We start from the raw sequence: 19,356 nt of genomic DNA on the forward strand, positions 1-19,356 counted from the left end.
CTGCTGTGTTGGGTATGAGGCATGTTTGCTGGCGTATTATACATATATTCACACCTACTCGCAAACACACACAAACACATTAGTATAGAACTTTAGTACAGGCGAAAAATTAAGGCTCTCCACTGTCACAGCACCGAAACAATATATTTCACAGCTTGACAAATATCTGATGCTGGCGTTGCAGTAGACAAATTTCACAAGTTGAAAAGTTATCAGCAATAAATTTGTATAAAATGTGCCAACAAACAAGCAAATGAATACAACTCTGTAGTCGTAGCATACTTTAAGGCGGCGCAAGCATAGTTTTGCTTCAACGTAATGTGTGCCAGTGCGCTTAAGTGCCACAAACTTTGTTTAATATATTTTTCTAGGTGCGTACAACACCTTGCTGTTGTTGTTGTACAATACCTGCTATGTTTAGGTGAATGTTGTGCGCACGTAATTTACATTTTTACGTAAAGTTTAACACAATGAAGCCACAGCATGCAAATAAGAGCCATAAATAAACAAATGGGTGAACTTAGTCACAGTTGAGACGCATTGCTTAAGTTTATACAAATATATTTTGGTGAGGTCAAAAATTTAAATTGAAGCTTTGTGTATTTGTTGCCTACAATGCGGCTTTAGCTGACATTTTGCATACTTTTGGGAGGCATTTAGCAAAAAGTCTTTAATTTTAACAAAAAATATACCCTAATTATTTCTAGAATAGATGTCTGATATTCTTTATATTTCTACTCATATTTATACTTACATTTAAAATAGAAAAAAAAACAAAATTAAAAAAATATCACTTAAAATCATACTTCAAACTCTCCTCCTCCATTTCCTTCCAATAACAGTTTTCAAAATTAAACGCTCTCAACAAAACACCTTCGAAAACACCCACAGCGCTTATTCCCCACAGCAAAAAGTTTGAAAACTTTAACGTGCCAACCGCCATCCGCCACGAAAATTTCGAAACGGAATAAGTAAATTAAGACACCACTTATTTTCGTACATTTGCAATTAATTTACCATTTAAACTGACCGAAAAGTCGCTACATGCACGTGGCAGGTGTTTAATTATTTTGTTGCATAGTTTCTGGAGTTCAACACAGTTGCGCTTAAGGAAATTGAATGTGAATGAAAAAGCTGTTTTACTAAGTTTTGAAATTCATTGAAGAAATAATTGCTGCTTTTTGTTGAGCAAACAAAAATGTGGGTAAATGTTCTAATAATAAAGTGAACTAACAACAAAAGATATTTAGAGAAGATTAAATTATTATTTTTTATTAATAAAGCACAATTATCGTAAAGATTACGCCTCAGAAGAATTAGTAACTAAATAATAAATTGCAAGCAACTTAAATTCATTGTTAGGGAATAAGTTATTATTTTCATTAATTATTACATTTGGAAGCTTTTTTCAAACACATGCTCCTATTTTTGTAATAAAAATCACTCAATAAGTCTTTCAGTGATATATTGTATTTAAAAAGGTGTGTGTCTGTGATAAACATAATTTAAAATTCCTAAATGTAGGCAACGATTTTTGCGACACTACAACATTATAAAAGACTTTGTCTACAGTTGGGATGCTGTAAATCCTGGAAATGTTTTGAAAATATTCAAAATTTTCAAGAAAACCATTAATCGCTGAATAACAAAAACTTAAAATTAGACTTATACAGTAATAGCAAGCTTTGGGTGCAATATGTCCTTAAAAGCAAATAAGCTGCACTCTCATCTGAATTTCTTTCCGGCAAATGTGGTTACTGTGAGTAACGACTCAGGGCAGAGGTTTCAAAGAGTAGCGCTATCAAGCGAAATGGAACACAAGAATGCTAGCGAATTATTGCTGGAGATTTAAAAAATACCTATGAGAAGCTAAGTATTCACGAAAATCACAAGTTTTGGGTTTAGACTAAAAAATAATTTCTCAAAATTTAGCTGATGTTTGAGCTGTTCAAGAAAATATATGTTTTGCCCAGAGAAGAATACCTGTTATGTACATTTTTTTCATTCTCATATCGTTAAAGAGTAGTTCTAATATATTCAAAATTCGATAATGTTTTTCTCGTGGCAAAAAAGGTAACAACCCTGATAAGGACCCTGGAATTTAAAATTTATGCAGACAAACAATAATTTTGTTAACCAGTGTTCTTATGCAAATATAAAGCCGATTAACCTTTCATCGAAGGAAATTTCCTTTCATATTTGTTTAGACGTAACTCCCAAAAGCTATTATTGATCTTCTCAAACAAAGTTCTTCAATCACAATACTGTCAATTTACATATTTTTGAAATTATGTTGGTGCTTAAATATATTTTTAAAAATCCTAAATGTAGGCAACGATTTTTATTTTTTCCTAAATTACTGTAACTACAAATACCATTTATGCCGATGTAAACAAAATTTTGCTTTCACAAATCGTGACTTAAAAAAATACTTGATAGTGAAGAAAAAATAAATACTACCATAAATCCAAAAAGCCATTGTTATTTTTATATTTTACAAATTTTTGAAATTATGTCAGCGCTAAAATATATTTCATATAATCCTAAATGTAGGCAACGATTTTTTTTGTTCTATTACTTTAAGTGAAAATGACATTGCCTACATTTAGGCTGATGTAAAAAATTTTTTTATAAATCATTACCAAAAATCAATAATACGAGAATTTTTTCCATAGAACACGTATTTGAGTTTAGCAATCTTTTCTCAGAAATGGCCAACTTAAGAAGCTTGTGTAACATGCTGTTGCTTGAACTACCACGCCCACACTACCTTTACAAATCGAAAAAATTAGCTACAAACTTGTTAGCCTTAATTCGAAAGCAAAATTTACAAATTTCTGAGCTTATGCAGTCGCTAAAATGTATTTTAAGGACTCCTAAGTGTAGGCAAGGATTTTTTTTGCTCTAATGTTATAAATGAAACTAACGTTGCCTACATTTAGGTACATGTAAACAAATTTTTGTTTTTATAAATCATCCTAGAGCCAAAAATCATTAATATGAAAATTTTTTTCATGGGACACGTGTTTGAGTTTAACAATTTATCTAGCAATCTACTCTCAGAAATGGCAAAATTAAGAAGCTTATGTATCATACTGATGAACTACTACGCCCACAACACCTTTACTAATCTAAAAAAAATTTCAACGAAAAACAAATATACCTACAAACTTGCTGGGCATAATTCCCAAAAGCCATTATTTGCCTTCCAAATTCATATAAATCATGTGTTGGAGTAAAAATTACAAATTTCTGAGCTTATGTCGACGCTAAAATGTATTTTAAAGAATCCTAAATGTAGGCAAGGCCTGTTATATTACCATTTGCGATTATGGTGCCTACATTTAGGTGTTGCTAACTAAAATTTTAACTAATAGTTTATAAAAACAAACATACTTATACACAAACATAAATTTCTAAAATTATTTTACAGTTTGTATTTGAGAATTTTCACGCTCAAACAGCAAAATTAAGAAGCTTATTGATATTTGTTTCATTATTATTACTTTTAAGTAGTAACACCTAAATGTAGGCAATGTTATTTTCACTTATAGTATTAGAAAAAATCCTTGCCTGCATTTAGGATTCTGCCTGAATAACTACACCTACACTACCTTTACTAATCATAAATAAATTTTGAAAAAATTCTGTACAAATTTATTTAGCCATAATTTCCAAACGCCATTATTTGCCTGCCAAATCAAAGTACGGTAAATTTACACATTTTGAACATAAAATAAAGCAGTATTCACTAAGAGAGTGTGACAATAGGTGCGCCACTCAATTTACGCTATCAAATAAATTTCCACAAATTTGCTGAAAAATCAAATTGGCCGGAGCAGTATTTGAAAAATAAAAGAATGAAAGATGACTATGTTTATTTGTTTACTTTCACTGCTTTCGCGTTCCACCTACTGACTTAAATATGCGCTTGTTTAACGACTCCCGCTCCAGCTTACCACGCGATTGCCAAGAACAACAAAGCACATTGGAATACAAAATATATACAGACAAACAATCATTTTAAAGAGAAATTACAAAAATACACGACAACTGCTTGTTGACATTTCGTCCAGACGTGCCCCGCAGCGGAAGCGCCGCTGCACTGAGGCACTGTGGCAAGATGCAGCATAGGAAGTTGTATGGTGAAGCGCAGGCGAACAAGCACTGAAAAGTAGGAGATAGAAAGCGAGGTATGTAAAGCAGTAAAAAAAAACTTATATATTTGTATATTTATAAAGCAAAAGTGGCCGCAGGGGCGCAAATACTACACAGCAGCGGGGCTTGCGGGACAAAATAAATACAAGTAATAATAACTGTATAAGCATTCAGATACAAGTTGGCATATAAATATGTATTTATATTAAGGTGGGTCAAAAAAATTAAAAAAAAAAGATGTAAAATTCTTAAGAAAAAAATTATCTTAAAATAATCATACTTCAAGCGTCAATATCTCTTAAACGGTTAGATGCACGCAAAAATTTTAAGAGAACATTTAATTCTCTAAAAAAAATATATGAAACTGAATATTTTTGCAAGTCATTGGGAGCAAGATATGAATTTTTCTAACTGATGATAAAATTAAAATTTTGGTAGTCGAAAAAGTCTTTTCGTATTTTGTCAATGACCTAGCAATATTTATTATTTTTTTTTACACACCCTAATGTATATGCCTGAGAATATATTTTTCAAAGCGAAAAAAAATATTTTTTTTTACACACCCTAATGTATATGTAAATAAACCAGAAACTTACACAGATTCTGCAGCATTGCATATTGTTGTTGCTATATTTGTTCTTGTTGTCTCACTTTTGGTGCACAAGTTTTGCTGCTTCCGCTTTGCTCACAACTTGGTTAGTAGGTCTTTGACAGTTGACACATGTGTTTTACATACACATACACACACCCACACACAATTATGCAATAAACAAACGCTTGCGAGTACGTTCACTTTTCGCACACGAGCAATTTACACCGACGACGAAGCACGACCACGACCGACACAACACAAACTTCACGCGCGCAACGGCACTTTACGTAAACTTTTCCGCATTCGCGACGAATTTTGCTTTGTCAACTGTAAAGGCCTACCGCCGAATAGCAGTGGAAATAAAGCAAAGTAATGAAATCGAGCACATTGCTTGCTTGACTGTGTGTGTGCGAGTTTTGTTGATTTTTGTGTTATTTTTGTGGGCTCGTAACAACAAATTCATTTAAACTTTACCAATTTACAACACACTTGCGTTGTTTGACGTAATTTTCACACACACACACACACTTATACAAATATGAGCTTTCCACTTTGCGCTTGTATGTGTGTTTATATGTAACGAAGGCGGCACTTTTCTAACGCGTTTGCATTTTCCACTTTTCAACAACTTTTCTTCGAATTTGTTTTTTTCTCAGTGTATACACTTTGTTTGCCCGCGTAATTCCTGCGGCATGTCACACATACACGTACAAGTATTCATACAAACAAATATAAACGCCTACACACACACACTTATACACTGGTGATGTTTACTTTGCTTTCGCTTTTGCTCTATTTACCGGCGCACTTAAAATATTATTTGTGTTGCCTACTTTGCGGCGTTTACACTTCTTTCTTGCAATTGCTTCGCCGCCGTTTGCGTGCCTTCCTCCGCAACTTTAGCACTTAAATTATGTTTTAATAATCTTCTGCATTGCCGCCAATGCAATGCATGTTGTTGTTGTTGCTTTTAATGTGGCAAACTTTGCAACACACGCGCTGCCGCCACGTAGACACTTTATTTTTACAACTTTAATTTGTTTCGCTGCACATAATTCGTGTTTTTGCTATTATTTTGCACACAACTGCTGCCACAACAACAACAACAACATTTTGGCTAGCATTTGTTGCCAACTTAATTGCAAGCGAGACATTAAGTTGTGTTGTCTGTGCGTTTTTCGGTTCTAAAACGTTTTTAAACACTCGACACCGCTTAAGTACCGTTAATGCATAATTTGGCGCGCCCACGAATTGAGTTATTCACAAAGTTTTTCTACAATTATTGAATTTAATGTAGTTTCTACGCTTGCTGTTAGCGCTTATTGTTTCTGGAATTGTTGCTCCACTTTTAGCTTGAGTTTTGCTGCTGTACGCTTGCTTACGCCTGCTGATATGCAATCATTTTTAGGGAGCTGCAAAGATAAGTATTTAGGGTATAATTAATTTTATGTGTCTTCAATGTTAGAATGTGGTAAGTTAAAGGGCGCATTTGCTGCAATAAATTTATAAATTGCATACAAGCAGAATGATTTTAAAGACAATCTTTCCAACAAGATACAGAGATAGTATTTTTTGGACTCGACAGTAAGAAATTTCAATTAAAATGTTCAATATAATCTTTTCGGAGGAAAAATAAATCACTTTTAAACCTTAAGAAATTGCTTCCCACAATACTGCTTTACCTGCTTTATTGCATACTTTTAGGGGCATTCATAATTTTCTTAATTTTTACTTAATCTTGACTATTTTGAACTAATCTTTGATAATTCTTTAGACTTATGCAGTTTTTTTTTCAATAGTACGAGGAAGCATAAAAACCCGGAGTGCGGAACTTTAATGCGCTAAACCTAACCTACTCAAAGGGAACCAGTGGATTAGATGTTACTTCATGGAAGAGAAAAAGACAATTAAGTCTCTTCTATTTTACGGACTGACTGACGCCTAATCTATTGTAAGTTTCTTAGTTTTCTCATTACTATCACATGATTGATCCATATGTGTTGTCGAATTTTCCACCGTTACACTACTGCCGAGTGTAGAATTCAGCTTTTCCTTATGTTCAAAAACGGGTTCACTGAATAAAATTCGTGTGCAGAGTCTTCCATGCACTCTGTACATGTCCGACAATACCGACTAACGTCATGATTAATTTGGAATAGATACTTTCTACAGCATCCATGGACTCTCAGTATTTGGGTTAGGTGGAAATTTAGGTCCCCATGTCGTCTGTCTATCCATGAATGGATGTCTGTGATCAGTATATGGGTCCAACGTTCTTTGGATGAAGTTTGCCACCACTGCTGTCACATTGGCTCCTGGTTCTCTCTGCTTTTTTCCGCCTTGTAGACGGCTCTGATAGCTAGTATAGTTGCACAGATTCGTCCTCCTGGATGTCAATAAGCGCCATGCCGGTTAGTACTTCAACGGCATCGTTTATACAGTATGTGCTGCTATTTTGTATGCCAGTATGCCCATAGAATCGAAATAAATGTTGATCAAAGATAGAATATACACCTTCGAAAACTCTCGAAAAAGTTAATAAAATTGCGAGCAGTTAAAACGTGAAAAAAACTAATTTATAAAACTTATGCAAAAAATGTTTATTATCAGCCATAATTTTTCCTGTTGTCTGGCTATTAACAGGGTGGAGTATGGTATTCATTATTAAATTTAAAATTTTTCGAACTATGGATTTCTGCATAAGTTCCTCATATATCAATACTTGCGGACCGTAGTTTTGAATTTCTTTTACTGTTTATATAAAGAGTTATGAAAATGAGATACTTACACACAGTTATTACGAATACGTAAGTAAGTAGGTAGAGTGGCTGTCTGGGAACACACTAAGCCTTTGGGACGCTCATTGTGTTTCCACAGTATTCACAATCCCTCACTCTAATGTCTCATTTCTCAACCACTCCGTGCTTCTGCTGAAGTTCATCAGCACAAAAAGTTATATCTGAGCAGCCTTCGAGACGTCGAAAGCAACCATCGAGCGATAGTTGCGACTCTTTAACTGTGCAGAACATTGCATTGAGAAGATTTTCTTTAGTCTGCTCTTCTTCTACCTCCTGACAGCTTCTACAATAGTTATTATGTGGCGTTCCTCTTAGTATATTTACTTTAGTTCCTACATCATTCCTTTTGAATTTTAGTTGTTACTGGCAACTAAAAGGATAGATTCCCTCAGTGCAAGAGCAGCGTTAGAGCCGGCATTAATCCCCATTTGTATCCACCATCCTTTTTCAGGTGTAAAGTGCTGTAGCTTCATGTCTGACATAAGTCCCAAATAGCCTGCCGTATCTCCAAGGCAAGCTTGGTACCATCTGATAATGGCGACATAAATTCTGAAATTCGGTGTTTCCAAGTGAACAAAGGCACTGTCTTGGTAGAACTTAAGCTTCGTCCATTCGATATGGTTTTATCTTTTTTTATTTTATACCACTTTTTGTACCACCCTCTTGAAATCCTATCTGTAACTACACAGCAACATTTCTAGTAAACGCTGTATGATTTTTAGTTTTTTATCTTGGTTCAAAGAGCAAGAGTTCGTCGAATCATCGCCGACAAAAGAAATCCTCTTAAAAAAAAGTAATTCCACAATTGTGTGAAATAAATTTGTTTAAGAAACTCAAATATCTTCAAAAAGTAAGAACGGAGGACATTTGTTTCCTTTTGCCTTACTCCCAAAATAAATTTATCAAATTGAAGCCGTTTTTGAAGGGGGTATGGCCTAATCCCTTAATATACCATGAAATATTATTAAAAAATGTTTGACTGTCACCAAAATTGGTGACTAAAATAAAAAATAAATTATTGTTTTAGTTTCGAAATAAGTAGGTATGTGTCTTCGATAAATTAAAACAGAAATTGCCTAAATGTAGGCAACGATCACACTTAAAAGGTAATTCCTTAATATGAAATAAAATGTTATAAAAAAATGTTTGACTGTCACCAAAGTTGTATACTATAATAAAATATAAACTATTATTTTAATGAAAATTGCCTAAATGTACGCAACGAGCACACTTTAAACATTGAAAAGCAAACGTAACCTACGTTTAGGGTTAGTAGAAGATAGTGCACTCAATGTGACAGATCTCAGTCACCATATCTACCTCGTTCAAATTTATATTAAATTAAAAACAATTTGTTGGTTTATTTTAATTATGAAAAAATTGTAAAATTGTAAGTCTTATTAGTATTATATGGGGCAATAGTTGGTGACTACCTACATCATAGCTTGGAGACCAAATTTAACAACGACTCTTTCACTTCATAAAAACATGCATGAAATATACATATGCACATATTGTTGAGAGGCAAAAATAAACAATCATACGCCGATCAAGCCAACAAACCAACCATGCATTCAACCATACAGCTAGCCAACCAACCTTCCACTCAACCGCCGAGGCAACCACAATGAGCGGCGTCAACAATGCCAGCTGTCATACTCAATCAGGCGATATAAAAGCCGACTTGGCAGTAACGAAGCATGCAAACATACATACAGACATAAACTGTCGAGTAAAAAGTAGCAATATGCTACCAACACAACGTTAACCAATGTTTCCCAGCGGTGGACAGTTGTACGCTGACAATTGCTATTGAGATTATATGCCATTAGCGCAATGCGTGGACAATGGTGGAGGCACTAGGAGCGCGAGGGAGTTGTACAGCCAAATGTCACGTAATAAAGTGTGCTTGTTTGTAGCACAGAGGATGTAGGCGCGGAGTTCAACTTTAATAGAATCACTGGAAATATTATTATTTTTGGTAGTTGTGAGGTAAGAAAGAGTGTCTTAACTAAAAATGTGTCAACTCGCATTTGCGACTGAAAACTGTAGCGCGCGAACTTTTAGCTTCAAGCGCTTTGAAAATTAGTGACCATTTCGGCCCAAAATCTGTCGTTGTCAAAGGTGTGCAGGCATAATTATTGCCATCGAATTGCAAAGACATTGTTTATACGTCTGCTTTTGTGGTTATGACGGCACTCCAGCCGGATAGCAGTTGGTATGAGAGCAGTTACGTAAATATGAAAACAAACTGGGGTCGAGTGAGTGTGATATGAGTGAGAGGCTGGGTAAGTAAAGGCGAGGAAGGATGGACGTATATAGTATACATATATAGCTAGCTCTTAAAAATCTGTTGAATGTTTGGCCGTATTTTTTACAAATTTGTATATATACTATACTATACTATATTATACTATTTACATAAATCTGTATTCAGTTTCCACTTCCCAAAAGAAATAGTTAAAATATTGGGTAGTCAAAAAAGTATTTTCGTATTTACTTTTTATATGGTATGACAGAATGTGATTGGTAGCACTGGAGATATACGACTGCAACGATATCTACAGACCAAATACGAAAAGACTTTTTCGACTACCCAATACTAAATCGAAAAATCAAAAAACAAAAGATAAAATGAAATATAAGGAAAGCATAAAGCCAGGCCCCCAACTCAGAGAGCGTACAATGCTATACAAACACAAACAGTCATACATAGTCATTCATAGCACAATGTAGTCAACAAACAAGCAAACAACGAAAAGTGGCAACAGTGTAGGGGCTGAAGTGAACGTATCAATGTGGAAATATATAAAAGACGACTGAAGGGGAATGAGCGCATAGAAATGAATGTAAAACCATTCGTTCTGCTAAACTACATATACATATACATATGTATTTAAAGCAGTGGTCAACTTTCACTTCCCCCAAGTAGCAGTTGAAATATGAAATTAAAAATAGAAAAATGAAGGACTGGAATCAGAAGCATGAAAATATAAAATGATAATCGGCAAATATAAAGAAAACATAAAACCAGACCCACCACACAGAGAGCGTTCAAAGCCTTACACAAACACAAACAGTCATACATGGCATATGTATATAGTCAACTAACAAGCAAACAACGAAAAGTGGCAACAGTGTAGGGGACCGAAGTGAACGTACCAATGTGGAAATACTTGTATATAAAAGGCGCCGAAGGGGAGTGAGGGCATAGAAATGAATGAAAGTAAAACCGTTCGTTGATGTGTAAACAATAAAGTTCAAGGATATGCGCTTACAGCGAGAGAGGACGCCAAACAAGTTTGAGCACATATGGGTTAGTAGCTTTAGTGGCAAAATAAATACTAAAAACATATTTAAGTATGGTGCGTTCCACAGCAACGTTGCGTAATTGTGCAACAGCTGGCTTCCGTCTGCACTTCCATGGCCAGCAGACCAGCAGACCGGCAGGATTTGCACAAAATATCACAAACACAAGTGTGTCGTCACGGCATGCCGAAGCCAAGTGCACAAATGCAAATGCATGCGCATGAGTAAAAAGCATAATGAAAACAACAGCAACAAGCATAACACGCAAATCTGCTTATAACAACAGCAGTAGCAGTGGCAGTAGCGCAAAGTAGTGCAAAAAGTGGCAAAAGCACTAGAAGCGAGTGCAAAATGGCGTGAAAAGCAAAGCTGCCGCTGCTGCTGCTGCTACTGCTCTCAAAGCAACTGAGGTCAAGTTCTTAAAGGCAAACACAAAAGCATTTTTCACACTTAACTGCACTATTTCGCACGCTACGCACGTAAGCTGCCGGAGCTTATACACCCTCCCACACATACTACTTAGTAGGCACTAGGACATAATCCTAACGGCTTGTGCTGGCGTGTTCCTTCCGCCAAGTTTGCGCCTCTTGTAGCGCTGCTTTGAGTTGCACTTTCATTACCGCTTGCTTCATGTGCGCTTACTGCTGCAATCGCCTACAACTATGCTTGCTTTTTCTACGAGTATGTATGTGTGCGTGTGTGTGTGTGACCTGTGCATAGCTTGCATACTTTGCAGTTGTGTCAGTGCGCTGGCGGCAATGCTAACTAGGTTTTCATGTTTTAATTATGCTAATGCGAAATTGTTGCAGAAATATGTATATGCACACACCTAAAAGTATGCAATATATGCCACTAATACGCAAATTAGTGTTGCTAAGCAAAACTTGCTTTTTTTTTTAAAACTTTTTATTTTTTCAAAATTTTTTATTTTTCAAAACTTTTTATTTTTCAAATTTTCCTTTCTCCAAAATTTTCTATTTTTCAAAATTTTTGTATTCTTTTGAAGTTATCCTTGTGGCTTTTGCTAACTAAAAATATTTGAAAGCAAATATTTAGCCGTAAAGTTGGCGCTGTTTCATTTTAAAACCCGCGCTCTTAAAAGTATGCTACAATGTTGCGCAGCTGTTTGTTCGGGATACTACATATTCTACTATAAACATATGCATATATGCTTGTAGATTTATATTTCAAACTAACCAGCTGTTAACGCGCCATAGGTCAAGTTTACACACCACATATATATACTTAAGCTTTATTCATTCGCACAAATATTTACCGCTTCCAAACATCGGCATGTCCGGATTTTTGCATTTTGTTTGCATTATGTAAACACTGTTTGACTTTGTTTTCAGCAGCGCACAAAAATCGCATATGTTAAGCATGCATAATTCATATAAAATTTTATTGCAATATTTCAATTAAAATTTAAAACCTGCGGTTGTTATTACTTTGATGGGAAAACTTCGCTGAACTGTTATAAAATTGTTTTAAAATTAATAAGTTGGGAATTTTTGTATTAAATTTTTGATTTTTTTCTCAAAAATTAACATATTTGTTACAGTTATTGTTAAAACATGCACATTGTAGTGTATAATTAATTGCAATATTTTTGAGAAATAAAATTAATAAATAAATTGCTTAAAAATAGCTTAAACTGTTATGACGTTTCCTAATAAAAAAATATTTTACGTAAAATTTTTTTAAAGGGCTTATACTTGTATATATTTGGAAATCAGGAAGAAAAGCGCTTTTTAGATTTTCGATTTTTATTTTTTTTTATAAAAATTATTTAAAGAGGTTATATCCGCTTGACAGACAGGAATAAAAGCACTTTTTTTGATTATTTGTTTTTGCTTGTTTAACCTTTTTTCAGTAAATAAATCAAACCATACTTTTACAAAATTTAATGTACTTCCAAAAAAGCTGATTCATTAAAAAAAATTAAAAAAAAAAAAAATGAATCCCTTCGTCCCTTAATCGATCTCCAAAAAAAAGTTGTTTTGCGGTGAAAAGATTTTTGTGTATAAAATTTTTTGCAACCCAAAAACCAAAAATATTTCTTGAAACAATAGATGAGTACAGAAAATCAAAAAACACCCAAACCGCTGAAAACGATGAAGGACACCCCAGCCGTTTCTTATAGCAATTAGATTGAAAATGGGAACGATCGTTGGCATGCTTATATTAACTCAGGCGCCTTAGTTTTTTCTTTGTCAGTCCGGGTCAAATTTGATCAGATGGTATGTTCGAGTATGTTCTTTGTATTTTGATATCTCCTAGAATATTTAAGTCATACTTAAAAATTGCTGGTAAATTAGTACCCATAAATGGGGGTGGGGCGAATTGAAGAACTTCATGAACTTAATGAACTCAGCGCAATGTAGTCAAAATTGCTTGATTTTTGACAGAATTTGCGGCAGAATATTTGGTTAGTGCCATTACGGCATATATAATCTTTCAATATCAAAAAATTTCGAAATTTCGGAATGCTGAAAGTACTATATATTTATATTTAAATTTATGCCGATGGCTCCATCCTGCAGCCGATTACACTAAGTGAAAAAGTCTCATAAATATGCTCATGCTTTGAAACTAGTTTTCTCTACCAGAAGTTTTGGAAAGTATTTTTCAATATATGTAGATTCATATATCGAATATATTTAAAATAAATAAATTTTTGAAATTCGCAAGTCGCTATAACTTTAAAGTAAAATAATGTCTCATTAAATTTTCTTGCGCCAGAGAGTATGCTTCAATTGCTTATTTCATTGCTTAAGCTTTATGTAACTGCAGAAAGCAAAGTTGGATGTGAGAGCAACTAGAGGACCAGTATATATTTTAATAAATATAAACTGAAAATCTCTTTCAATTTTTTTTATAAGAAAAAGTAGTTTCTGGTGAAAAGAAGCAATCAGAAATTTTTTAAGTCCTAGATATGATTACTTGACCGACACTTGATTCAGGAATTTTGAATCTTCTTAAGGTTGGAGAAAAAATTTTTCGATTAAAAAAAGATTTTTACGAAGTCGAAATCTTATAAAGAAGGAAAAATACTATTTTTTCGACAAAAAAAAATGTTATAAAAAACAATTTTTAAAAACTCGGTATCTTATGACTCGCGTTTTTTCTTCAAAATGTTCTATAACCGCGTAAGCATTGTCTACGCCAATAAAAGAAGAAATTCTAAAAAATATGTTTATTTATGTTTCGAACAAGCTCTCGGCGATAACTGGCGAAAACAATTATGCAACAAATTAACTTTGATTTTTTTAGTTTGGATGATCTAGCATCATGTTATGAGAGCAATTTAATCATTATTCGAAACGTTGCAGAGTAGCTAAAAGAAATACACTTGTAAAGAGTATTATAGCTCTGAAACTCTTTCTGGTGTAACTGAAATTAAAGTTCTGTTTTTCATTTTTTATAAATTTCACAAACAGAGCTGTTTTGGAAAATACATATGATGAATATTAAATCTCTATTGTATTTTAACCATACTGCATAACTCTTTAGCAAATATTTGACATTTTTAACAATTTACTTTTTTAATTATTTAATTTTGTTATTGTCAAGCATTGTCTTGAGAATCTTTTTACAATCAACAAGAACTTTTGCATAGCCAAAAGCACTTAAGAAGAACCAACTTTAAGAACAACACGCCGAAAGACACAATCAAATATAACTATAAAATTAAAAACTAAATACATAAAATACATTGTGACAAAAACGTACCCGGAAATTGTAAGTAAAACGCAAAATATTTAATTATTCATCAATATTTATTTCGTCGCCTACTGAGTCACCGTAAGCCTTTTCCAAAATACACAGCGATTTCGCATACGAAATTTGGTTAAAATTACAAAATTTTAGACAAATTCTTTGTTCGATATTTTTATCCATTATAAAAAGCGCAACGCATCACTGAGGTGTACCGCATTAAGCAGCTGCTGTAAACAAACTGGTTTGCAGATCGCACTCATATTTGGCATAGTCAATAACCTTAATTAAGGACTTCTACCATCTTAGCAAAATACATTTTTTTAAATATCATTTATCGCGGAATTTAAATTATAATTTCCGGGTACATTTTTGTCACAATGTATTACTTAACTTTTTAGCAAATAAATTACATTTTTTAATAATTTAATTTTTTTATTGTCAAGTATTGTCTTGACAATTTTTTTACAAGCGACAATAATTTTTACATAGTCAAGAGCACATAAGAGGATCCACTTTTAAGAGCAACACGCCGAAAGACACAATGAAAGATGACTTTAAATATTAATCAAAAATTTAAATACACATAAAACCTTTTTTTGCATTTCATATTACCAGATAAAACCTTAAATTTTTTTTTGTATCTGCTATTTCATTCACAAATTTATTTTTCTTCAATATTTAAATTTTATAAAATTTTTTTGGACTTATGAAAATAAAAAAAAAAATCTTTTAAGGTAGCATTTATTATTTTCATCTTAGTTTTAGGTTGAAGCAAAATTTTGCAAACACTAAATTTATTTGTATAACATTATATTTTTATTATTTTTATTTTTTCCTTTGTTTGTTTTATGTTTTATGTGTTAATTTTGCTTTTAAATTTTACTTAAATTATTATATTAAATTTTATTTTATTATTAAAAAGTGTTAATTTTTTTGCTGCGATTGTTTAAATACACTTAAGAAAAGAAGAAATTTTTTTCAACATCGAAAACTTTTATTCGAACTTTCTTTTAAAAAAATTAACCAGTAGTTAGCAGTCAGCTTTAAAAAATTATTTCAAAAGCTAAGTAAATCAATATAAATATAATTTCAGTTCGAGAAGACTGCAAGAATTGCCAAGAATAGGATACCAGTGAAACAATAGAGCATCTCTTGTGAGCTTGTCCCGCATTGGCAAGAGTACGCTGTAAGCACCTGGCGTCCCGCCAATATGATACACTGCAGGGGATATCGATAGTAAGGCCGCAGAGTCTGCGAAAACTCGCAGCAAGCGCAGTTATACTAAACTATGACTACTCTTTTTACTTAGCAAGTGAACTTCATCTAGTATCGCAATGGACCAAACTAGTCTGTGTGTAACACTTCGAAAGAAAAAAAATGTGTTAGGCAGTATTAGACCAATTTTCTTACCCTTCGAAGGAAAAAAATATGTATATAGTCAATATCAGACCGATTTGAAGCTCAATTTTCAACTAACTTTTTAAATTCTTAATATTATGAAATCACAAAATTAAATTATGCTGCTCCTAAGTTGACATAGTTCTTAAAGAACACTACTAATTTCATAAATTCCAATTTCTATTCGAATAAACATTCGCCAAATTAAGCAGAAATATATGTACGAGGGAAGTACTGCGTCAAAATTACATTTAAACTTTCTCATTTGCAATTGGCACACACTATGCAAACATTTTTTAATGACATGATATTTCCTTTTGCTTCGCAGTAGCCACACTGCCGGTGCGTAGAACATGTACAGCAAATCCTCGCTGCTATTTACTGTCGTTGAATGTCAGATTAGTGTTTCGTAGACACAATTAAATATTTGCAAGCTACACATTTGGGCATTTGGCAAGCTTTCAAAAAACTTTTAGCATACTTTTGTGCGTCTATGTAGGCCAAAACTACGAAACGCACGCATACACACGCACTCTCACACATATATACATAAGAACACACGTAAGTTGCAGCCTTCATTAAAGTAGGCAAACAAAATTTGTAGCAATTTCTTGACACTGCAAATGCAAAAGATAAACTTTTTGCTAAGCAACATATTATTGCTTACTTTTCAACGCTGCTCGTCGACTGCTACATACAACAATGCCGGGGCACAAGCACTTGCATATACATATGTATATTTTAAAGTTGCACGCGTTGCCATTCGTTTTTACGGCCCAGCATCAAGCAGCAAAGAGCACACAGACACACATAAAGTATACAGCGGCTACGCGAGCACGCACTGCTGTTTGTAATCTCACTTAAGCGCCTAATGTAAGGCAACGCTTTAATTGCTACATAAACACGCACAACAACAACAATAGCGCACGAACTCAGCAAACAATGCACGAAATTCTTCACGCCAACTAGTCAGACGGCTGACTTGGCATCGCACAAGCGCTTATAGTGCACACTTTATGGCAGTTGGTTAGTTTGCTTTCGGATAAAGTCGCGCCCGTTAGCAGGCAGACAAGGTACCAACACTTTGGCAGCTGCTTACTACGCGTACGTTCACGTTCAGTTCGTCGCCGCAGAAGTGACGACGTTTTGCAACCGTACATTAACGCAGACACGATAGAACTAAACGCAATGCGTGGCAGCTGTAGCACCTAAAAGTCGGCAACAAAACCATCTTCAGCCTCAGCTGTAATCAAAATCAAACGAAAGCCACGAACAACGAACACGATGGGCATAATGACGACGACGATGACGATGGCGATGGCGACAACAGTGAAGCGAAGGAAGCTGTGTATGCTGAAACTGTAACAACAGCGGAGCACACAGCATCCAACAGGCTGCTGCTAAAATTTATGTTTAGTTTACAGTGGCACTGCAAGAATGTTAAGTGAAGGAGTGTGCTCTGTTACGACTCAAATGATGGCTGATTTATGTTACAGTGCATGCACGGAAATGTTAAATTTTACAGCAGTTTTAAATTAAATATCTTTAAAATGGAAATTGATTAAAATTTAGTTTAAAACAAAACTAAAATTACAAAAAAATATTTTAAATATATATAAAAATTATCAAGATGTGGAATGTGGAAATTTAAAAGTGAAATTTTTTGAAAATCGATTAATATGTAATTAAGAATTTAATTAACAAAAATATTTTAAATATATAAAAATTGGCAAGATGTGGAATGGATGGTGCAAAGTCCAGTTCAAATTGCACTTAAAAAAAATAATTTTTTGACAGCCTGCTTTAAGTATTAATTTCGATAGCAACGGATCATTAATAAGAGCTTACATATATTTCAGTTTCTATTTTAATTATAAACAAATTTTTTTAATCAAGGTTCCTAAACGTAGAATTATTTTCACTAATATCAAAAATTTAAAATTGCTTATTTTAAGGACCAGCATATGTATAACACGAAAGCAAGCAGCTACATTAAGGCTTTCAGGCTTGGCGAAAATATGAATGTATACCTATCTGAAACAATTTTGTATTGATATTCTCATTAACGACTAAAACTTGTTTTTTACCTTCAAAAGTACTTTGGAAATTTCAAATTGCCACAAAATAGAGATTAAGGCTGAGGACTTTACTTAAGTTTGTCTTAAGCTATTGAAACTCAACTGAAAAAACTAGCTCTGAAAAATATGAAATTTTTATTGGAGGACGAACTCATTGAACTATAGGTATAGAAAATATATGTATAAAAAAGTTATTAAACAACTAACGTTAGCAGCTAAATAGAATGATTTTCAAGAGATTGGTTTACGCTATGTGACGTACGCAAGATAAGATTTTATATTAAAAAATATTTTGAGGCAGTTTTATGGCACAGTACTGTTTGAGCATCAAAAATGGACACCAACAAAAGGAAAATATGCCGCATTTTATAGTTTTTCTTCGATAATGGCGAAAAGTGAATAGTTTTTTACGACATAATAATAAAAATTGTCGACTCTGACCATGATTTAAGTACTGTTTCATTTGCACAAGACTTAAACATTGCACAAAACCTCGTTTGAAACCATTTAAATATAAATATATTAATTCTATACAAAAAGGAGATCGGTGTGTGAGATAAATAAGGCTGGTTATAAAAGAAAGCTCGATGTTTGGGTGCGGCATGAGCTAATGTAAAGAAACCTTATGGACCGTAATTTCATCTGCGAATGAATCAGGACAGATTTTCTATGTGCTTAGAGAGGCTGGCGAGGACCCACATACCATAGCTCCTATAGCCAAATTCTCTCCTATAGCCAAATGCGGACCTGTACAGTGTAACAATTGGACCGTCTGAAGGAAGCAATCGTCCAGAAGCCGGCTGCTTTGAGCAATAAGAGTGAAATTGCGTTTCATCAAAGCAACAACAGGCCGCACACAACGATAGTGACTTGTCAAAAGCTCCTTAAACTTCAGAGGTTCTATGTATCCACATATAGCTGATACCAAGAGATTACAAACTCTTTCTGGTTATGGAAATTGATTTTTCTGTTAAACGATTCGTCTTAAACAATTTGTCTTAGCAAAATCGACTTTCATAGGTTTCTGTCAATAGGGACGAGGATTTCTACAGGACTTGCTCGAAGGATTTTTTCACTTTAGATTATCCAGTAAGGAGTTATTCTGCCAACGCAAGCGAATCTTTTGTCCGAGGGGTCACCGGAAATGGCAACGCAATAGCCGACTTTAAAATTTTTTTTTCCAAAAAATTCAGAATTTCTTTGTTAATAGTGTATGTTTGTAGCAATTAAAAATTCTAATAAAATATTTTATTTTTTATATGAGAAAAAAACTGTTTAAAAAGACTGTTTTTTACCAGAGGAA

General features: G+C 33.7%; 1 protein-coding gene across 1 annotated transcript in view; it reads right to left on the reverse strand.

Moving 5' to 3' along the window:
- The window catches only part of LOC126752165 (uncharacterized), a 565,185-nt gene extending 547,955 nt beyond the window's left edge, over positions 1–17,230 (reverse strand). Inside the window, exons 1-2 of the mRNA XM_050462767.1 lie at positions 16,643–17,230; positions 4,755–6,162 (exon numbers count right to left, since the gene is read on the reverse strand). The gene's annotated coding sequence lies outside the window, so the exon portion shown is untranslated. The remainder of the gene's footprint in view (positions 1–4,754; positions 6,163–16,642) is intronic.
- Positions 17,231–19,356: the final 2,126 nt, after the last annotated feature.

Source organism: Bactrocera neohumeralis, chromosome 3 (genome assembly GCF_024586455.1).
Source record: "Bactrocera neohumeralis isolate Rockhampton chromosome 3, APGP_CSIRO_Bneo_wtdbg2-racon-allhic-juicebox.fasta_v2, whole genome shotgun sequence".
In the NCBI taxonomy this organism is placed as follows: Eukaryota; Metazoa; Arthropoda; class Insecta; order Diptera; family Tephritidae; genus Bactrocera; species Bactrocera neohumeralis.